This window comes from Callospermophilus lateralis, chromosome 4 (assembly GCF_048772815.1).
Source record: "Callospermophilus lateralis isolate mCalLat2 chromosome 4, mCalLat2.hap1, whole genome shotgun sequence".
NCBI classification, from domain to species: Eukaryota; Metazoa; Chordata; class Mammalia; order Rodentia; family Sciuridae; genus Callospermophilus; species Callospermophilus lateralis.
Window position 1 is genome coordinate 73,220,207 of NC_135308.1, and position 24,694 is coordinate 73,244,900.

Genomic DNA, 24,694 nt, shown 5'->3' on the forward strand with positions numbered 1-24,694 from the left:
GTGCATACTGGATATTGACACCAACAGAACTGGTAGCTGGTGCCACCTCATGGGGTAAATTTCAAGTAGCTGAACATAAAGAAAAAGAAAAGAATTGTTTAAGTTTACTGGTGGAGCTTTTTGGGTCTTCTAGCGGCACAATTCACAATAGCTAAACTGTGGAGCTGACCTAGATGCCCTTCAGTGGATGAATGGATAAAAAAAAATGTGGCATATATACACAATGAAATTTTACTCAGCAATAAAAGAGATCAAAATCACGGCATTTGCAGGTAAATGGATGGCATTGGAGAAGATAATGCTAAGTTAAGTTAGCCAATCCCCAAAAATCAAATGCTGAATATTTTCTCTGATACAAGGAGGCTGACTTATAGTGGGGTAGGGAGGGGGAGCATGGGAGGAATAGATGAATTCTAGATAGGGCAGAGTGATGGGAGGGAAAGAGAGAGGGCTAGGGATTAGCAAGGATTGTGGAATGTGATGGACATCATCATCCAAAATACATGTATGAAGAAATGAATTGGTGTCAACATACTTTTTATACAAATAGAGATATGAAAAATTGTGCTGTATATGTGTAATAAGAAATGCAATGCATTCCACTGTCAGTTATTTTTAAAGAATATCAATTTAAAAACCATTAAAAATTGTTTAAAATGACAAAAGAAAGCAGAAATATTTTTATTCTAACATTTGGCCCAGAAATATCCTGTTGAAAGGGAATCATGGAGCCTCTAAATGATAAGGACATCATTGTTTTCAGAAGACAGCCAGGTTTTTATTAAAACACAAAACTGAAGTGAACGTTATAGGTTTTAATTAGTTGGAAGATAATAGCCTCCAATTTGCAACAGGCACCATGGAATGTTTTCTGAGAGAGGGATGAAGTGGGCATGTTAGTTTTCAATAGCATATGGGAAAAGCTCATAGGAGAGAGTATCAACTAAGACCACTGAGACTATGAGGAGATCAATTCAAGAAGAAAATAAAGCGAGACCAGGCTCCTCATTTCATAGCACTTCCACATGATGTAGCAGATGAAATGACCAACAAACACCTTTCAACAAGATTGCTATTGGGGGGGCCATGCCTTGGAGAGGCCTCTAGTAATTCTTACCCATCCAGGTAATCAGGTATCACTCTCCCCACATTCTTCCTGCTTTGCTTATGATAAAATTTATCAGTCCCTCAAGGCCACCATGCTCCTACCACCTCAATAGTTATACTGACAAAATGCTCTATGTTCTTGTGCACTGGACCTTATTTAGGTCTTCTTATTTAGGTCTCAAGTTAAATATGATTGTTGTCTTCCTCAATGAACATATTTGCACAGCACCTTCCATGTCTTCATGACACTCAAATTTATGCGTGGTTGTGTAGTCACGCTAGAGTGCAAACTCCATGAGAGCATGCACAATATTTTCTTCTTGTGTCTCTCTTCCTGCCTGAAATTAAGTTTTTACCTACAAATACCTCAATTACTTATCATCAACAAACTAATCTGTAGTGGATTCCAGAGTAAACAGCCCATTGTATTGGATTCCTCAAGTTGTCATTCACTCAATTGAAATTGTGAGGAAGATGAATTATTTACTCTAAACCTCAATTTACTCATCAGGAATAAATGATCACCATGATACCTATCAAGAGCTGATTGTGTTGGTGGGAACAAATTGATAACACTTGGCAAGCAATGCATATTACTGAGGTTTAATCATTTGCCCTCTCACTAAGGAAATACAGATTAATTACTATAATCTTGGACTGCATTAGCTAATTGCTAAGAATGTCCATCAGAGTGTAACTTCATGCTCCCATTTACTCAGTTCAGTCTCTTGGTACTTTTCATATAAATTGCTATCATAGCAGGTTTCCTAGCATCTGCCTTTCAAACAGAATTTAAAGAAGTGGATCAAGTAATCTCTATCCAGTATTCATTCTGAAGATTTATTTCAACTCATCCATTATGTGTGCATATATGAACCTTTCCTGACAACAACCTACAGGCATAGGACAAACACATAGAAATAGACAGTAGGTCACCTGTACATGTGATATGAGCTTCCTTCTTTGGAGAGCAAGATTGATGTTTCCAGGGGTCAGAAGGACACTGCCAGAGAGAGGTATCAGTTTCCCGACAGCGGATTCCATCTACCCAGCGAGGTCTAGAACCTTCCCTGGAAGGAATCAAGAAATCTAGAGTCCCAGTGTCCCCACAGCCAAGCTGTCTGCAGATCACGGACAAAGTCATGGGTTCCATGGGGCTGTGGCAGACACTGCCCCAGGTATTGTTGTAGAAAACCTCCAGCCACCCAGCACATTCTTGATTGTGGCTCACCAGCCTGAGGGCCAAGAACTCTGAAATAGAAAGAAAGGGGGACATCAAGGCTAAGTGAGCACTGAACTCCTACTGCTGTTTGTCCTTTATTCCTAAGTAGTGAGTGCTCATTGCTGACTCTGCTGAGGAAGTGCCCACTAGGTGAAGGAATGGAAGTTCTGACCCTTTAACCTGTTTTGCTAACTTTTACTGCTCTTTCTGCTTTTACACAAACGTAATATTAGCAAATCAATAGACAGAAACATTGACCTGGGGGCTCTGCAGTAAATAAACTCTTTATCTACTCTCTGACTAATCATCTGACAGACCCTAGAAAAGGATGGCTGACAGAGTGGACAACAGTGGAGCTCCAATATGCTCACTCCGTGATCCTGGGAGCCTGTGAATATTTTACCCATTGCAAAAGGGTTTTGTGACATAATTAAGAAGAGAATCTTTTTGTGGATTATCCTGTATCATCTTGGATTCATAGGTGAGCAAAATGTATTCATATCCTTAGACCTTTGTCCCCAAAAGCAGAAAATTCTTTCTAGCTCTCATCAGAGGGAGATATGTTCATGGAATAATGGTCAGAGAATTGCACTGCTGTTGGTTTGAAGAAGGAAGGGGTCATGAGACAAGGAATTCAGGCAATGTCTTAAAGCTCCATAAGGAAGGAAATGAGTCTTCCTAAGGCCTTAGCTGTTGCATCCTGCTCACACCTTGTTTATAGCCCAGACAGACCCAGGTCAGTCTTCTAACCTACACATTGTAAGATGATAAATTTGTGGGGTTTTTTTTTTGAGTCACTCAATCTATGGTAACTTGTTACAGCAGAAATAGAAAACTAATTCAGTGGGTCAAGATGTTGCACCTGCAGGTCACAGAAGAGTGATGACTGCTTTAAATGGACACTGTAGAGAATGACTGTGACAGGTGACAGTGCTGAGAAGGAAGGAGCAGAAGCTCAGCTGCTCCAGAAGGAAATGGAAAGACCTCTTCTTTTCCTCTGCTGAAATAACAGAAATTGTAAGAGGAGCCTCCTCCTCCCCTGCCCTATCAATTTCTGCCCAACCCCTCCCCCAGGGCTCAGACACCACCTTGCAGATCTTCCCCTGCCCTCCCCCACCTGCACACAGTATGCACCACAGACCTGAGCAGATGACCCCTACATCCTGTTTGTGGCTGCAGTTGTGCTGTCCCCAGCCCTGGGAAGGGCACTGCCACACATAGGTCTCCTCTCCTGTGCAGTTCAGGTCGTCCAACCAGATGGGCCCTGATCCCTCTCCAAAGTGAGCAGAGATGGTGGCCTCCAGGGCCACTCCACAGCCCAGCTGTCTGCACACCACGTGGGCATCACTCAGGTCCCAGCTGTCATCACAGATGGAGCCCCAGGAGCCCTGCTGCAGGATCTCCACTCTCCCTGCACAGCGACTGCCCCCATCCACCAGGCGGAGCTGTCTGCTGTCTGAGGAGAGACAGGGTCATGTCAGTGGGCATTCACACAGGGAATGGGAAGGCTCTGGTGCTGGGATCCTTGCTCACCTGAGCAGTTGGTGATGTGTCTCTCTGAGGCTGCAGAGCCTGCTAGGTCAGACCAGGAGTCATTGCACTGGGGCAGCAGCTGGGTCTGGTTTCCTACCAAATGAGTTAGAGAAAAGGAACCTGAATTAAAGTACATAATACTCTAGTGATGGCATCTGAGGTGAAAGCTGTTGCAAAGGAGCATTCATTTTCTATCTTCAGAGCTGATCTTCTAATGGAGATTTCTGCTTTTTGTTATGACAGACTTTTTTGTTTTAAGCACACACTTAGGAATGAGTTTAGGAAAGTGGGACATATTAGTGCATATTAGGCATCAAGACTTTTAGAGTCAAATTTAGAGAAAAGTGAAAACTAGAATCAGGTATTTCTCCCTTTAGCCATTTTTCATTCAAAGTTAGTAGGTGAGATTCTGAAAATATCAGCATGTTTGCCTCATTTCCCTGGGAATACACATGTGTAATTTAGTTTGGACCAAAGAGGTGAAATTCTGTTGAGCATCTGGAAATCTTGCATCATATTCTGTGAACTGAAAGAAGAGGGTTTTTTGTTTGTTTGTTTGTTTTTGTTTTTTTAGGTGGTGCCCATTTCTAAACACTTGAACAACTTTTACTTAAGATTATCTACCCTAATTAGACTGCACAGAAGAGGCAAAATACCTTTCTGAAGGTTTCATATGATGTGCATCTTGGCAGAGAAATGATTAACAAAAATCCAATAAATATTTTAGAGTCATTTGTTATTTTCAAAAGTCAGTAGATAAAAATAAGAACTAGTGGATGAGTCTAACAATACTGTAGATGCTTTTCAAAATAGAAATAGTAAGTGGAAGAACATGGGAAAATGCAGAGTAAAGCATAGAAATACAATAGGATAAGAAATATAATAGGGAATTAAGAGAGATGGTGAAAAAATCTAATATTCTTAATACTCTACAAGTTTTAGGTACTTAGGGCCACAATTTTTTAAACAAATTATGACTCTTTTTAGTTATATATGTGACATAAGAATACATTTTTAAACAATCATACAAACATGGAATATATCTTATTCTAGTTAGAGTTACATTCTTATTGATGTACATGATGGTGGGATTCATTGTGATGTTTTTATGCATACACTTGGGAAAACTATGTCAGATTCTTTCCATTTCCTATCCCTCTCCCTTCCCTATATAGCCCATTTTCTAATCTACTGGATTTCTGTTCTTCCCTTCACTTCTCCTTCTTCTTATTGTAGGTTAGCTTTCACATATTACAGAAAACATTTGACCTTTGGTTTGATAGTGCTGAAGTAAAAATAGAAAATACATAAAGTAGGATATTTAATACACATATAGTGTTTAAAAATATCCACAAAATCTTTCACACTCTATCCATTCCTCCTTCCCTCCAATCTGGCTGTCAGTGGTGAGTTGTCTATAAGCAATAGAATACAGGGTAGTCTACATGACTTTACTTAGAAACCTAGCTTAGAATGTCAGGCCTTCTCCTCTTGACTTAGTAGGATGTTTGCTTAATGGGAAATCTACTCTGTAGAGACTATCATGTGGGAGAGAGCATTTGAAGGTGGTTCTATCAGCAACCCCAGGTGAACTTCAAGCTACCAGCCATGTGAATGAGCTTTCCTGGCTTCCCAGCTTGGTCAAGTCTACAATGACCTCAGCTGCAGATAAGATCCAAGGGAACCTCAAGAGAGACCACAAGAGGCAACTGCCAAGAGCCCTTGCCAAATTTATTAATCTACAAATCATGAGAAAAATAAAATATAATTTTTATTTTAATTGTTATTTTGGGGGGGAATTTATTATACAGTGATAGTCACCAAGATTATATTTACTGTGAAACACAGGAATCTTACATTCCCATATTCGTTGTGGCACTATTATTAATAGCTATGGTATGGAATCACTCCAAGTGCTTACTGAAAGAAAAATTTATGAAGTATAGATGTTATATAGACAGCCATAAAGAATAATGAAATCCTGTCATTTGCATCAAAACAGATGGAACTGGAAAACATTGTGTTTAGTTAATAAACCACATAGAGAAAGACAAGTACCCAAGTCCTCTATCCTTGGAAGTGGAAGCAAAAAGGAGTCCACTGGAAAATAGAGAGGAGATTGGTACAGGGTAGGTAATATTTATAGCACTAGATATGTCCAATGTGGTCTAAAAATTCTTGTGCATGAACTTAAAAAATACATGTTTTGTGATTAATTTTTCTAACATATATAGTTTAAATTTCTACTTTGGGAAAAAAGTCAAAGCCGGTTTTCATTTATGTAACAGACTCAAACATTGATTTACAATTTCTCTTAACTTACTTACTTATTTTTGCTTATTGTCATAGCTCAAAAAGAGAACTTTTCATATAATTATTGGCTTGTATTCTTCAAAAATGTCATTACCAAGGCATACCAAGAAAATTTAAAGAGTTTCATAGTAAGAAAGTTAACTAAACATGAGAACTGAATGCAGCACATCATCACACATTTTTTTACTGTGAATAACTTATTTAGGAAAATTAGTAATATTCTGAACAAGACTAAAACACCATATGATTATATTATGAAATTGGCAACAATGTCGTGATTACATATGAAATTCTTGAAAACATTTTAGGAGTAATGGGACACATTACATTATCCACCAACTCACCTACTCTTAACTAATCATTCAGAAAGATTTGATAAATTTATGCATAAATGGAGCAGAAGGATGGAATATACTAAAATAGTGGCATTTTAAATATGGTTAGGGTTACTTGGAAATTTTATACTATCTTTGAAACTTTTTTCATAATTATTAAATTAACAAAAATAAACAAAATGAAAGAAATAAAAAAGAAAAACCAACTCCCCAAACACATACTAAAAATAAAGGAGAAAACAATTTGAAGACATTCCTAGGATATTTCACCAAAAGAAACATTAATTGCATTGAATATATCTAGAAGTAAACATCATAAAAGCTATGAATAATCTCTGAGAGAAATTTGATATACTTTGGAAGTCAAGTATCTCCATATCCATGTGTAATTCAAATCCAATGTCAACCTAAATACCATCATGCTTTTATTTATATTATATATATTAAGTTGTTTCTAAAATTTATGTGAAATGCATATGACCAAGTATGACTAATGGATTAGGCAAGAGAAGCTACACAATTGGACTGTAAGAATACACAAACAATAGAATTGAATGGAACAGAGCATAGAATGAGTAGGAAAATCTGCACTGTTTATCTCAAAGGTGACTTTGTGGAGGGGAAAAGCTCTTTCAGTAAAATATTCTGAGTCAATTTACTGTCCAAATACTAATGTGAAACTTTTCTTCACATCATACACACTCATACAATATTAACCCCAGATACTGTACAATTATATGCAGAAGAAACATAATTAAGCACATATAAGACAACCTGGGAGAATATCTTTATGATCTCATGGTGTAAATGTTGTGTTTAGTGTACAAAAAATGTTGATAAGCTGTGCTTCATTAAGAATATTTGGCACTTGAAAGACTACCATATTAAGAGAGTGAAAGTAAAAGCACAAGGGGTACAAACCTGAAACAAATACTTACATATTTGCACCACAAGCTATTGTCATGTTAAAATGTACGATCATTATTTGGGAAGTCACACGCATCAAATCTTAATTTTGGTTGACTCTATCAATACATGATCATGTGGTCATTCAGCAGAAAACTCAACAGCAAAATAATAATAATAATAATAATAATAATAGTAATAATAATAATAAGTGAAGTTCTGCTACAAATAGCAAAATGGGTGAATTCTAAACACAATGTGGTGTCAAAGTAGATACAACAAGAGAAGATACTGCATGATTTTACATAAAAGTCAAAAGCTGACAAAATTTTCTTTGGCAACAAACATTAGAGTGGTCTTCTTTGGAGGAGAGGAGGGCACAGTGACTGGAGGGATGTGCAGGTGACTTCTGGGAGCCACTGAAGCTCTCTGATGTTCCAGGATGAGGAACTTGACAAAGCTTTCATTCATTGCTACACATTATTCTCTATGAATTTCAAAAAATAATAGTACTTACTTAAAAACTACTCCTCTTTGTACCCCTAGAGAGGGCCTGAAAGATGATCATTGAGAAGAATCACAGAACCCCACAGAATTTTTTTAAAAATAATTTTCCACTTAATATCACTTTTCTGTTTCATGATTAGATCATGATCCCATGTCACATTCAATTAAAAAAATTAGTTCTTGATGAGCTTTTATTTTTATTTATTTATATGTGATGCTAATGATCGAACCCAGTTCCTCGCACATGCTACACAAGCACTCTACCACTTAGCCAGAACCCTATCCCAGAATGTCTCATTTTTAAAGTCAGCTCTCCATGCTGTCTGATCTTAGAGCCATGTCACTCTAGTACCAGTCAGCCCTGCCCTCTCTTACCTGAGCAGACCACAGAGGCTGTGTTTCCATGGGCACAGGCAGGAACACCCAGGGCAGTCACAGGGCAATTCCACAAGAAGGCCTCAGACCCTGAGCAGTGGAATCGGTCTCTCCAGATCTCATCTCCTCCTTCCACAAAGTATGCTCCCTTTGGGGTGGAGACGGCGACTCCACAGCCCAGCTGACGGCAAACTACATTGGCATTGGCCATATTCCAGTGGGAGGCACAGAGTGTTCTCCAGCCTCCAGAGGTCTTCATCTCCACTTGACCCTCACACTGAGAGCTGCCATTTTTCATGAGCCGAACTTCTGTGTATCCTGGTAGAAGACAGGGTTTTAGCAACATCACACAGTTTTCTTACCCCTGTAGAGTGAATAGGGCAGTTAACATCCTGCTGTGATTCTCACTGGAGCAGACAACATGCAGCCCCTCTGTGGGGGCAGCTGCCTCCAGGACAGGGCACTCTGGGGCAGAACCAGAGGCCAGGCCTCTGCCTTTCACATTGGAACTCTTCAGCCCAAACCCGTTCACTGTCCTCTCTGAAGGGCAGGTTCCCCAGGGAAGATGCAGCCTTGCCACACCCCAGCTCCGCACAGATGACCTGGGCTGTAGGTAATGTGAAATTCCCATCAGATACTGGAATCCACTCTCCTCCAGAATTCACTTCCACTCGCCCAGAGCAGGGTCCACATCCACCATCTAAACGCACAAATCCTTTGGGAAAAATTAACTAAAAAAATTAATATCTTGGTTTGGAATTGGTAGCTACATGTCTTAGGCATGCTTGAGAACTTTTCTTTTCCCAGGGTGTGGGGAATGGTTAAAGAGTTGGTATCAGAAAGGGAATTCCTTGAGCAGGCATGTGAAGACAAATTTAGGAGGAATTATAAAGGTCAATTCTGAATTATTGACTCAAGAAATGAATATGTATTTATATAGCTATTTCTGTGTGTGGTGTGTAATATACTTTTTCCTTATATATGAATATATTATTCTTCATATTAAAAAGATACCTGGGGGCTGGGGATGTGGCTCAAGCGATAGCGCACTTGCCTGGCATGCATGGGGCGCTGGGTTCGATTCTTGGAACCACATAAGAAAATAAAATAAGGATGTTGTGTCCACCAAAAACTAAAAAATAAATATTAAAACTCTCTCTCTCTCTCTCTCTCTCTCTCTCTCTCTCTCTCTCTCTCTTTAAAAAAAAGATACCTTTGTGTTTGTCTGTATATCTGCCTCTGTCAGTCTACCTCCTTTTTTAATGGGAGCTATAATTAACTATCCACTGAATATGAACTGAAGTAGAAAAATACTATGCTTCATTTTTACAATTTTATCCTCAAAAATTTTTAGTTCACTGAAAAAATTCCAACTAAGTTAACATTTGTTAATGAAATAAAAATTCCATATGTCAAAAACTGACAATTTATATTTATTTCCCATTTAGGGATGAAGAAAGAGTCCACTAAATAGTATGAGAATGAGATAAAACCAGGTTATTTAGACTAACATAATCAGAGTTCTTTACATCATATTTCCTGTTACAGAGGAAAGAATGGTAATTTAGAAGTATGATAGTATGGTCATAAGTTTAAAATAAAAAAAGGAAGTTATCCAGAGATTTGAACATTTTTTGCCTTTTTCTTTTATTTCATTTTGAGAAGTTATTTTGTTTTTAATAAGTTGAGTTGGAAAAATACATTATATATCTATCTAAACTAATCAGGAAGGGATTTGAAGCATGAGTTCAGACCTTTGGTAGATGTCTGGCCATAGGTAAGGAAAAGCAATGTAATAGTAGTTTTATGTGATGAAGAAGTTCAGCAGGGAATCCTTGCTGAAGAGAATAACATGATCAGTGATTATTTTTCCAAAGTAATCCTTCAAAATGGAATGAATATCAAAAGCATTGATCAAGTTTATTAAAATTTTTACTTAAAGTATTATAATTAGAATGCTCTCATTTCTGTCTGAAACTGGTATATTAACATCAAGTGTGGATTTGTAACCTTGTGACTACAAGGTCATTTTAATTTGTATTATTATTACAGAGGAGTGAGAACAATGTATCTACTCCCTTCTACCAACTAAGCTTCAGAATACAGAGTTTGCTGGAGAAGACATGAAGTCATCACACCAGGGCAGCAACAAAGTCTTAATTCTTAACAAAACAAATAGAAGAATTAATTGTGTAAAAAATGGATTTATGGCCTGGGGATGTGGCTCAAGCAGTAACTCACTCGCCTGGCATGTGCAGGGCGCTGGGTTCAATCCTCAGTACCACATATAAATAAAATAAAGATGCTATGTCCACCAAAAACTGAAAAATAAATATTAGAACACCTCTCTCTCTCTCTCTCTCTCTCTCTCTCTCTCTCTCTCTCTCTCTTTCTTTAAAAAAATGGAATTATATCCATTGTAATTTAGTAAGTAGTCTCAGGTAGAAGTTAGGTAGGTCCTATCAGAGTTAAACTTGTTATTGGCAGAGTTCTTCATAAGGTGTGATAAAACATTTCTAGACATGTCAATATTTATACTTTGAATAGTTGAAAGTATCTTTTCTCTCAATGATTTCTAAGATTTAATGTAATGTGCTAGCATCTGAATTGGTTTCTTATAAAGCATGCATGCTCAAGTGTCAATGGTTTGGCATTTGGAAGGATGTGAGCACAGTGCATGGAGTAAGGAACAGGGATTAGATCATCAGAAGTCTCTGGTGACCACTATGAATCCAAGAAAAAAGAAATTATATAGGCATTAATACTAAAAAATAAATGAATCACAAGGCAGACAATGGTTTACCTCAAAATATTTCACTGATGATTCTTTATTTCAGAGTTCAGATCTGAATATTCAATTTCAAATTTGTGTTCACTTTAGGTAGATTTAGCAACCTCCCCAAAAGATGATTTCACATGTGGACATTGCTCAGGAATCATAGAATGTTACTTTTTCCCCAAATAATTTAAATAATGGCTTGGATTTCCTATCAAGAGTTATTATTCAAAAATAGGAGTTCTTAATGAGGAGGCAAATAGCAGAATAGAATTACTTTTGTTATGTCTGAGAATGAAAACAGTCAGGTATCACAGGGGAAACTGTATTCTCAGAAGAGATAGGGAGGACTTGGGACTAATTTTAAAAAATGATAGGAATTCTAAATAACTCAGAGGAGCATTAAGGCAGCCCAGAGAAAAGTACAAAGCAATTTACAAGTTCAACTTTAGCTGCCTGGTGATGGAGGCAACCTGCAAGCATAAGGTAAGCTGGAGAGTGCAGACAACCCAGATGGTGACAGAAGAGCAGCAGTCTTACCTGCTGTAGGAGACACATATTGCTATTACAAACTGTAGATTAAATTTGGGGAATTGTTCTGAGAGAAGTCCTCCTACACAACCAGAGAGCTTTAGACAATTCATGCCAATGCTCAGCAAGCTCTCAGAGTGCTACAATAAGAACCTATCATGAGAGGGGCCTATTGTAGAGGATAAACTGTACTGGATTAGAAAATATGAATCAATCAATTCAAGGTCCCTGGGTCACCTTGCTACCATGGTGGGATGGAGTACTAATGTACTCTAAAATCTCAGATAGGGAGAGTGCCTGCTGCAACCATACTGAGAGGATTGAGTGGCAGAAAAGGCCCTAGAAGTTTCATTAGGAAGTGTCCTTCCCGCTGTGAAGAAGAGTGATTCCATTCACATACTTGCACATAGGGAGAGAGCACAGAGAACACATCTGATCATTCACCCCATTCGCATATCCCCTCTCCAGGATGGAACTCAATGGTTTGATTGCTTACACCACTTTTCACAGGCATTTAAGGATTCATCATTCTAGGACACTTCCATAAGCAATGACTAGAGGCCTCTGGAACAAGTGTGTGCCCAATAGTGGGATCCACAAAAGCATTGAAGGAAGGGCTTGTGGTAACTCTGACTTTTGCAAAGCTTCCAGGTTTGTAAACAAAATCCCTCCAGTGTGATTATGGCCTGCCCTATCAACATTTCCTTACCCTCCATGGCAGGAAATGAAGATCACAGTGCAACCAGTATATCACACTAAATCCCAGAACATTTAGTGGGAAGTGAGAGGAACTACAATCGGTTTCTTTTGCAGGCTACTAATTCCCCATACCTGATGCATTCAAATATTAGATCACCTGGAAACAGGTGTCTCCACTGTAAATATTTCACATGGGAAGATTTTTTGACACATTTTAAATCATTTATACCTTATTATATTCTTTTACTATTTAATTAATTTATTTTTAAAATTCTTTATAAGAATTTTCTCATTTTTCCATTTCTTTACATATTTTTTTAATTTCCCAATCTTCCTATTTATTTTCCTTCTATAATTTTCCTTCTTAAGATATTTTTTCTTTTATTAACTTTTGACTTTCTTGTTAATTTATTTTCCCCTTATCTATGGTTACTGCTGTTTTAGTTGTTGTTGAGTGTAATTAATTATTTCATGTATTTATGTAGTTTGTATTTTATGTTGTTGCTATTGCTGTTGTTTGTTTTCTTCTTTCTGAGTCATGTTGGTGACCATATATGATAATATATGAAAAGCACACTCTAAAATCAGTTAGAAGAAACAAAGAAGGTAACTACATAGTGGTAAGTTGAACAAACTATCAAAAAGATGTAATGATTATAAATGCATATGGAACAGAACATACTATTTTGTAAAACAAATCTTATAGGATATAAAGGGAAAATAAACTTGAATACAATGCTAATGATATCTTAATATTTCACTAATAACTTAGTCATACAGACAAGATATCAACAAGCAAACATAGGACTAGAGTACATTCTACATCAAGTGAACATAACAGCTACAGAGTGTTCCACCCAACAGCTGCAGAATACACATCGTCTTCATTTGCAGTACAACACTCAGCTTCAGAGTTCTACTCTTCACAGATCAATGAAACCTAATCCTCCTATAGTCTGATTAGCTCATGAAAAGAGTAAAATTCATTCACTGAACATTCTTAGAGCTTTGGCTGAGTATCAGACTGCTGTGGAAAGAGATCCTGAAGTGACCCAAGCAGCAGCATCAGAAAAACACTAAACATTCTCTTCTTCTCTTTAAACAAATCTTCAAGTACTTATGGATCATTTATGATGTTCTAGCATTCTGTTATGAAATTTCATTCACTCAGAAGCCATGGAACAGATGTTTTGAATAATATATGACTTAGAAATCTCAGTCTGCTATCAACTGTACACAGACAGGTGATCCTCACCTGTATTTCTCAGGGATCAATGGGTTCTTGCAAATGATGAGGTGTAAACAGTGCACAGTCAGGGGATGGATCAGATTCAGGTGTGCACTATTCTACAAAACAAGATCACCTGATTCTAAAAGATGGATATTACTATGGGCTACACAAGCCTACAATTAGAAGTGTGTTACTTATATTACAATGGTTTAAACACAGAACTTGGTTTAATTTCAAAAGTACAATTTCTTTGTAATATTTCACTGGCTGATAAAGAATCTGGAGATAAAAAATTTCCCATCTTCTTTTCCATTTTCAGATGGCTGAGGTAAAAATATCACCAATTTAGTGAACTCCCCTCCTCATGTCTGTGTTTTTCATACAAGAATGTATTCATGAATAGAAGTTAGGTGCCATACTGTATGTATTGCTCAATCTGTGCAATCTACAATAGTGAATAAACATATTTCAGAATGTTATGATTGGTTCATCTAGACCTCTGTAATATAGATACAAAAATGATCAAATATATATTCAGAGTAGCCCATCTTGAATGCAATGGAGTAGAATATGTCATAACTTGAGTATGGTTTAAAGGCCTACAATGGTTGGCATTTACCTGTAGTTGCCATTTTTCATGGTTTACTGAAGAAACTGGCAGACATCTTCCCCCTCTGATTTGTAAACGACACTTATTATGGAAGTACTGCTTGGAGTTTTGAAACATATAGTAAGCCTACAGCCTGAGGCTTTTGTTTAGACATTGATATTAAACAGAATATCTGATGCTGGATTTCTTAATGTTAATTTTCACTACAAATGGTAGGCACTCAACTAAAAGTGGATTGATACATAAAACTGTAGAGATCACAGAAAAGATTAACTTCTGAAGAAAAATCATGAGGAATGGGGACTTGATGCTTCTAAAACATTTCTTCCACATTTCCTTCCCAATTCCTGATTCTTTCTATTTAACTTTGCTCTTTAGATATGTCTTTCCCACACAGCTGAGACTGTGGACCCCAGAATGTGTATTTGATCCACAAGAATATGGTAAAAACAGGGCAGTGACTGACCTGTTTTGTGTTTTGGGAGGATATGGTTACTAGTCCATCAGGGATAGTGGATTAGTAGTGCACCATCAGCACAATATTGATAGAGTGATGGTGCACCAAAAGAAGAGATATTTAGCAGCAAATAGGGATGCATCTACTAAATATATAAAAATAAATCTAATAGGAAATACCTAGGACTCTTGTAAAAGCAACAAAATTATTTTTTATTCAAATTTGTTATATATGACAGCAGAATGTATTACAATTCATATTATACATATATAGCACAATTTTTTATAACTCTGGTTGTACACAAAGTTGAGTCACATCATTCGTGTCTTCATACATGCAACTTAAGATAATTATGTCCATCTCATTCCACTGTCTTTCCCTTCCCTTTTCTCTATCTAGTGTTTGTCTAATCCTATAATGTTCTCCCTCCAACCTCATTATGAATCAGCATTCTTATATCAGAGAAAACATTCAGCATTTGAGTTTTGGGGGGATTGACAAACTTCACTTAGCATTATATTCTCCAACTCCATCCATTTACCTGCAAATGCTAAGATTTTATTCTCTTTTAATGCTGAATAGTATTTCATTAGACAAACTAAAGAAATTAAAGGGATACAAATAGGAAAAGAAGAACTCAAATTAGCACTTTTGCCAATGATATGATTGTATGCCTAGAGACCCAGAAAATTCCACCAGAAAACTTCTAGAACTAACTAATAAATGAATTCAACAAAGTAGCAAGATGTAAAATCAACACCCATAAGTCAAAGGCATTTCTGTATATCAGTGATAAATCCTCTGAAAGGGAAATGAGAAAAACTACCCCATTTACAATAGCCTAAAAAAATAATAATAATATTTGGGAATCAACTTAATGAAAGAGGGGAAAGACTTCTGCAACAAAAACTATGGAACACTAAAGAAAGAAATTAGAGAAGACCTTAGAAGATGAAAACATCAAACCTTGTTCTTGGATAGGCAGAGTTAATATTGTCACAATGACCACACTACCAAAAGCACTATACAGATTTAATGCAATTCCAATCAAAATGCCAATGACATTCCTCATTGAAATAGAAAAAGTAGTCATTAAATTCATCTGGAAAAATAAGAGACCCAGAATAGCTAAAGCAATCCTTATCAAGAAGAATGAAGTAGGTGGCCTCACTATACCAGAACTTAAACTATACTACAGAGCAAAAGTAGCAAAAATAGCAGGGTATTGGCACCAAAATAGACTGATAAACCAATGGTACAGAATAGAAGACACAGTGACAAACTCATCTAACTACACTTATCTTGTATTAGACAAAGGCACCAAAAACATACATGGAAGAAACGATAGTCTCTTCAAAAAATGGTGCTGGGAAATCTGGAAATCCATATGCAACAAAATAAAATTAAACCCTTATCTTTCACTATGCACAAAACTTAACTCAAAGTGGATCAAGGGCCTAGGGAATTGAACCAGAGACGCTCTGCCTATTTGACGAAAAAGTAGGCCCAAATCTCCATTATGTTGGATTAGGCTTTGACTTCCTTAATAAGACTCAGGACTATTTTTGAAGGTTTTAAAGTGGAAAACACAAATAATTTTTATACTGTTTTCTTTAGTGAATGCAAATATTTGATATAATATAGTCCAACGTCTAAATTGTTACAAATTTGATGCTTTCTATAGGATTTTTGAAGTTTATAAAATAAATGTGAATATAGGAAAGAAATTTGTGAAATAGAAGGCTGCTGTAAAAATATTCATGAGATTTAAAATATATATATATTAAAAAGAATTAAGTTCTTATGAGAGTGCAATGAAGCAGAATGTAAATGTAGACAAAAACAATTGTATTTTTAAGAAGATAGTATTTAAAATTTAACACCTTAAATCATTAGGACATGTATTTTTATATTGTTGAAAATTTAACTATTGTTTTTTTTTAAAAAAAAATAGTATTTTACCACTGATTTTTATTGTGCTCTAAAATAAAATTTTTAACTGGTTAAATAAGCACATATTGAAGTCATTCATAATGCATAGGTGCAAAACACATGCACATATATATCCAATAATATCCAAGTTTATTATAAAGAAGACATATTTGACTATTTTCCTACTAACCTAAAAATTTCAGCCTGTCATGAAAATGGCTCCATATTTCCATATTGACTAACATCCTTCATTTCTGGGATGTAGCAAAAATCTTTTCATTGGCTATTGATTTGGTAGGATCATTTTTTAAAAATTGACTCAAAAAATAAAATTTTATGTCTTGCATGAAGGATAAACCTAACTAAAACAGTGATTCTCACTATTTCCAAACTCTTGAGGGGTCTCTACCCTCCCAACAGAACCATGTTGGAGATTGAGATTTACCATGAGCTTTTGGGCACAATTTTAAGATACAAACTATAGCAGTCATTGCATTTTTGGAAAGTCTAGTTAAAGAGGAAAAAATTTACCAATGGCCACTGTGTTTAGAATTAATATATTTATTGCACTTCTACAGAAATACCATAGGACAAAGAGAGCAAAACTTAAAATAAAGAAAACCATAAATTTTAAAATATGTCTTGAACTGAAGAGAACTATTCTCAGGTTTTTGTTTGTTTGTTAATCATTGATTAGAAGAAAAAGAGACACATCAGTGTGTCAAAAAAGAAAGAACCCAGGCTCAGACCATGCCAAATATAATTCTTAGTGGCCTATGAGACATGAGGTATTGGGCCTATAAGATATGTGTTTGGCAGAAGACAGCAAAAGACATCTTTGGCAGCTACACTTGGAATGACAGAAAAGTGGTTGATGTACAGTTCAGATTTGGAGGTTGTTTAATTTCTCCCATCCAAGTACTATCCAGACCCAATTCTTCTTAGTTTTCAAGATCAGAAGAGATCCAGTGCAATCAGGGTGGTATGGCCGTAGATGGTTGTTTTATTTCTAAGCAGAGAAAATACTGTCCCTTTAATTTTGTAGCATAAAACCACTCTCAGTTTCATTTGTTTCCTAGAATCATCTTTTAGTGTCTTACATATCCAATATCCTAAGTATTTTCTAATAGTGACTTATATCAGTGCTAAGATTAAAAATCATTAACCTGTAAATTAAATTGAGAATTGTAAAGCACCATTTTCTTTTATTTTGGAAGAGATGGGACTGGGGTAGGGTTAGTGATTTGTACAAAGTTATAAAGTTGGAGAATATGGTTGGCATCCCCACCTATCCTCTCATGTCCTTGTTTTATTCTTCCCAATGACAGCTTCACATGACACATGACTGCACAGTTCCCACTCCCTTGGCTCATTGTAAGGTATATATTGCATGTCAATATCCTGGTACTACTTTTCTACTTTCCTCTCAGACAAGTGTCCTCCATATCTCATAGTTAACTCACTTGCAAAAAAAACACCAACCTGAGCGACAGGAGAATCTCAGGGTCCAGACTAGAAAGTTGTTCCTTTGTACCTGTGCTTGAACCCAAAGATCCTCAATTCTCCACATTTCTGCTCTTTTCAGGGTTTTATTGACCACAGGAAATATCTCCTCTTAACCTTTCTCAAGATTAGAGCTTTAGGTCTCAATTTTATCCAGGTAAACCAAAGAGCTAGGATGACAAGGATGGTTCTCATTTCATCAAGATTGTGCACATATTTCTTTCTCTGTGTCCAGGGTTGCCTTCTTCATCCTGCCTGTAGCTGTGACTCCATCTGCATTCAACCAACTCTCAGGTCCTGTGACAATATCCTCAGCTCTATCTATCTGTCTCTCATACATCACTCCAGGGTCCTAGTTTCTCTTGGGACAGAGCACTGTGTTGCTTGAGATACTGGGGATGTCTCCATTAGATGTGGTATTTAGTCAATTACAGATCCACAAAGATCAAAGTATGTTCCTTGAAGACCATCTAGCTTTTTACCTTTCAACGCAGAGATGGCTGCATGACCTTCCAATAAAGGTAAATAAGGGGCAAAAAGCATGGTCTCTAGATGCTGAGAAATAGCCATAAGAGCCTCAGATTAGGGCATAATGAAAATGGGGGAGAAAAGGAGACTTCAAAGAGGTATATGTAAACTTTCTACTAAGGTTTTTTATTTATGTTGAAGATGACTATTTGAAGGCAATATTGAGAGTTCACCTCATGTCAGAAAAATGCAAATCAAAACCACCCTAAGATACCATCTCACTCCAGTAAGATTGGCAGCCATTAGGAAGTCAAACAACAATAAGTGCTGGCGAGGATGTGGGGAAAAGGGTACACTTGTACATTGCTGATGGGACTGCAAATTGGTGCAGCCAATATGGAAAGCAGTATGGAGATTCCTGGGAAAGCTGGGAATGGAACCACCATTTGACCCAGCTATCGCCCTCCTCGGACTATTCCCTGAGGACCTTAAAAGAGCACACTATAGGGATACTGCCACATCAATGATCATAGCAGCACAATTCACAATAGCTAGACTCTGGAACCAACCTAGATGCCCTTCAATAGATGAATGGATAAAAAAAAAAAAAAATGTGGCATCTATACACGATGGAGTATTATGCAGCACTAAAAAATGACAAAATCATGGAATTTGCAGGGAAATGGATGGCATTAGAGCAAATTATGCTAAGTGAAGCTAGCCAATCCTTAAAAAACAAATGCCAAATGTCTTCTTTGATTTAAGGAGAGCAACTAAGAATTGAACAGGGGGAAAGAGCGTGAAGAAAAGATTAACATTAAACTGAGACGAGTGATGGGAGGGAAAGGGAGAGAGAAGGGAAATTGCATGGAAATGGAAGGAAACCCTCATCGTTATACGAAATCACATATATGAGGTTGTGAGGGGAAAGGGGGGGGAAGGGAGAGAACGGAACAACAACAGATAAAGTAGAGAGGGAAGATTGGAGGGGAGGGGAGGGGGGATAGTAGGGGATAGGAAAGACAGCAGAATACAACAGTCACTAATATGGCATTATGTAAACATTGTGAATGTGTAACTGATGTGATTCTGCAATTTGTATTTGGGGTAAAAATGGAAATGCATAACTCACTTGAATCAAATGTATGAAAGATGAAAAAAATAAAAATAAATAAATAAATAAATAAAAAATAAAAATAAATGACAGTGGAATGCAGTACAATTCTTATTATATATATATATATATATATATATATATATATATATATATATGGCAAAATTTTTTATATCTCTGATTGTATATAAAGCACATTGAAACAATTCATGTCTTCATATGTGTACTTTGGATAATAATGTCTATCACATTCCATTATCCTTGCTAACCCCTTGCCCCCTCCCTCTCCCTTCCACCCCTCTGCCCTATCTCCCTATTTAGAGTTTGTGTATTCCTCCCATGTTCCCCCTCCCTATCCCACTATGAATTAGTCACCTTATCAGACAAAACATACGGCATTTGTTTTTTATGTTTTTTTTTTAATTTTTTTTCATTATTGGTTGTTCAAAACATTACAAAGCTCTTGACATATCATATTTCATACATTTGATTCAAGTGGGTTATGAACTCCCATTTTTACCCTGTATACAGATTGCAGAATTACATCGATTACACATCCACGTTTTTACATAGTGCCATACTAGCGACTGTTGTATTCTGCTACCTTTCCTATCCTCTACTATCCCCTCTCCCCTCCCCTCCCCTCCCATATTCTCTCTCTACCCCATCTACTGTAATTCATTTCTCTCCCTTGTTTTTTTTCTCTTTCCCCTCACATCCTCTTATATGTAATTTTGTATAACAATGAGGGTCTCCTTCCATTTCCATGCAATTTCCCTTCTCTCTCCCTTTCCCTCGCACCTCTTGTCCCTGTTTAATGTTAATCTGTTTCTCATGCTCTTCCTCCCTGCTCTGTTCTTAGTTGCTCTCCTTATATCAAAGAAGACATTATACAATGAAAACTACAGAACCCTAAAGAGAGAAATAGAAGAAGATCTTAGAAGATGGAAAAATATACCCTGTTCATGGATAGACAGAGCTAACATCATCAAAATGGCGACATTACCAAAAGTTCTCTATAGGTTCAATGCAATGCCAATCAAAATCCCAACGGCATTTCTTGTAGAAATAGATAAAGCAATCATGAAATTCATATGGAAAAAATAAAAGACCCAGATAGCAAAAGCAATTCTAAGCAGGAAGAGTGATTCAGGCGGTATAGTGTTCCAGACTTCAAACTATACTACAGAGCAATAGTAACAAAAACAGTATGGTACTGGTACCAAAACAGGCAGGTGGACCAATAGTACAGAACAGAGGACACAGAGACCAATCCACAAAATTACAATTATCTTATATTTGACAAAGGAGCTAAAAGCATGCAATGGAGAAAGGATAGCATCTTCAACAAATGGTGTTGGGAAAACTGGAAATCCATATGCAACAAAATGAAACTGAATCCCTTTCTCTCACCATGCACAAAAGTTAACTCAAAATGGATCAAGGAGGTTGATATCAAAACAGAGACTCTGCATCTGATAGAAGAAAAAGTTGGCTCCAATTTTATGTATTTTTTTTTTTTTTGGATTGTTTAACTTCACTTAGCATTATCTTCTCCAGTGCTATCCATTTACCTGCAAGTGCCATGATTTTATTCTCATTTATTGCTGAGTAAAATTCCCCATGTTGTTTTATTCAAAATTCAAATAACTTTTTAGATTTCTTTATGTTGCAAGAATATTTATAGTTGTTGAGAATATAAATCACAAGAAAACTCTGATGTTAGCTTTAGGGTTCCTTATTTCTAGTGGAAAGAAAGAGAAGCAAATAGTTTCAAGTCATTTGAAAAGTTTATGAAGGACCTGGGTGGACAAAGAAAGAGATATTGCCCCTACAGAGGACTACTGATTTATATGAGCCAATCTAACCAAAGGCAAAATGAATATTTCAATCATATGTATTTCTGTTTCATTTCTTTCTATATGTGTGCACTTTGACCTAAGGCAAGATTCTTAATGAAATCTCATCACTGGGACCCCTTTTTCAACATTTTGATCTACTTAGTGCCTCAAACTTGAGTCACTCTTCCAACTCATTCTTCTCTTTCCCTACAATAGCCATGTAGAATTCACATAAATATACACAAGAAATTCTCCAAATTACAACTGGGTCTTCAGCTCTGCTCAGAGAAGAATCCTTAAGTATGTAGTCAGCTCTCATTGTCAAACACTACTACTAAAAACCTCTTTTATGTTCCCAAAGTCCATTTGTCCCCATCCTCCCAGTCTTATCAAATAACACCAAGTTCACTTTTATGACTGAATGCAACAGGTAGAAACTGTCATCTCTTACCAAAACATATACCTAATGACATTTTATTAAACCTTACATTGACTTTCAAACACACAGCTGAGTGTTTCTTCCAATTTGAGTTTATGAAGATGTTGTGTTAAAAAAATGAAGAGAATTGATTGTAGTAAAGACAAAAGGAGGTTCCACAACTCAGAACTTTCCATCTGTAGTTTTTCATCCCTCTCACCAAAGAGTATGTATTATTTTCCCTGAATGCAAGAGACTTTTGACTTTGTAGTAATCCATAAATTCCCCTGTGGTTTGTTTATTGATATCCTCTATGCCTACACATCTCCTAGCCTAGTGCAAAACAGTGTCTCAGGCTACACATATGGAAACACTTCAACTGAGAAAAGTACAACTGCATTCTTGTCCTTTCTTCTGACAGGCTCACTGTCTCTAAGGAGATATATCTGTTGATTTTCAGATGTTTTAGATTATAAGAAACTTATGAGAACAAAATTATAAAGAATATAAAGTTAATTTTAATTGAGGTATTATTAAAATAAATGATCTTTTTAAGACAGACAACTGGAGAAGGAAAAACTGTAGTTGAGACTCACCAGAGGGAAGTAACTGAAGCTCATCACATTCAGAAACTGAGCAGTCTTGGTCTATAGGTAGACCTCTGAGTCCCTTCTCGCCCATCCAACTCCTATTTCCCCAGAAATCAGAAGCCTTCTAATCTAGAACTTTTTATTCTCCCAGACACTGGACAATACAATGATGACTCCTGAGCATGGGACTCCTATATCATCATACCTGCTGTTGCAGTTCTGTTGTTATTCAAAAATAGCAATGAAATTGAAAAATACCTAGTTGGACTGATCAAGGAAACAATAGAGAAGTCACAAATTAGCAGTATGATGAATGAAGGAGAGGGCAGCACTCCATTTCAAACAATTACCCATTATCCTTGATAAGAAAATGCTTTAATCCAGTTCATGCTAATTTATGTGACAACTTATATAAAACTAATAAATTTCTAGGAAGATATAATTTTCCCAAACTGGTACAAGAACAAATAAAAAAAACAAAATCACAACCAAAGGGGCGGAACAAAATGTTGCCAACAGTGTTTCAGTGATTATCTGCTGTAGACACATCAATTGAATTAGATATTCACACTCCAAACTACTTTCCCAAGAGTTAAGGAAGCCAGGCAAGAAAACTTATTACTTGGTTGCAGTATAATAATAAAAAAGATGCATTGGATAAGGCAGGAAGAAAAGAGTTACTCATGATATCCCACCCTTCAATCAAGTAATGCAGCCTGGAGAGAGATGTCTCCCATATAGGTAGGGAGAAGGAATAAAGGCTGTACCTTAGACTTTAATACCAAGCATTCCATGGTGAACTCCAGTGCCTGGCCATATCCCAAGTCCCCTGCATTGTAGGAACTGATTCTCTTGAACTCTCTTAGCCAACAGTGCTTCCTTCCTTCCCCAAACTTGGGCAGAAGAGGATGGAGGAAGACTTCACGCTACTGGAAGAAAAGCTAGCACAGGACTTGACTTGGAGCTCAGTTCTGGCCCACAATGGTGACACATAGCACCCGGAAAAACCCAAGGGTCCCTATACTCAGGCCAGAGCTCACACACAGAGCTTCCAGACCTAGCAGAGCTCAGGGTAGATGTTTACTCATCAATAGGATGGATCTATGTTTTGTCCTACAGCAGAACAAGTTATAGGGAGCTCCTGGATACACCCCTGAAATTATGCAGCTACTTGTAGCTGTGAGACTCAGATGGAACCCAGTTTAGTGCTAACTTTGGTGGTCAAAGAACTACCTTCATCAACACTGTATCAGTACTGAGAAGCAGAATGTTGAGCCAACCTCAATTTTTTGGAAGCAAATTAAGCACAAGATTTGGCCTTGTATATCAGTGCCAGACAGGCAAAATCTAATACTGGACAGATCCTGGTGGCACTTGTTCCCAGGCCAGTGCCCCTGAATGGAGAAGAGACACATGGCCCCAGATTCTTAACCATAGATGGTGCTGATCTCCCTTTTACTTCCTGAGAAGGCAGTTTTTCTCTTCATGTTATTCTGACTGAAGTGGGCAGAGGAATGGGGTTGGAAGATCTTTGGAGGAATGGAGTGGGAAGGTCTTTGGCCACTAATGCTGCAATGTTATTTCACATGCTGATTGTTCAATATGCAGGTGATGTTACACACTACCAAGGTAAAAGTGACCAGCTTCCCACGAAGCATGACCTCACCTAATGGTTGAAATAAGTATCAGAAAGTGACCATATACTATCTATTTACCCTGCTATGAAATGTAAACAACTATTTTAATGAAACTCAATGATTTTTTAACAAAAACTGAGAAATAATTTAATATTCTAACAAAAATTTACAGAAATGGAAGTAATTAAAAAAACAAGCAGAAATCTTTGAGGTGAAAAATAAACTAAGTGAAATTAAAACAATGAGAGATGGCAGAATAGATATGAGAAAAAAATAATTACTGAGCTCAAAGGAAATTTGGAACAGGATTAAAAAACTAAATATAGTTTTTTTTCAGTGCATCAAAAGAATATAAATAATACATAGGGGTATTTTATGGTAGGAAACTATACAAATACATGAAAATAAAATAACTTACTTCAAACAAGCAATGGATCAAGGAAGTATCATAAAGGAACTTCAATAATTTCTTAAAACAAATCAAAATAGACATACTAAATGGATGAGATGCAGCAAGGTATCTCAAGGAGGGAAGATTATGTTAAGTAATGTCTACATCAAAAATAAAACAAAGACAGAAAGATATTAC

At 36.7% G+C, this 24,694-nt stretch overlaps 1 pseudogene; it reads right to left on the reverse strand.

Annotated features, from left to right (window-relative positions):
* LOC143398306 (antigen WC1.1-like) overlaps positions 1–24,694 on the reverse strand; it is a 125,423-nt pseudogene that overhangs the window by 96,507 nt on the left and 4,222 nt on the right.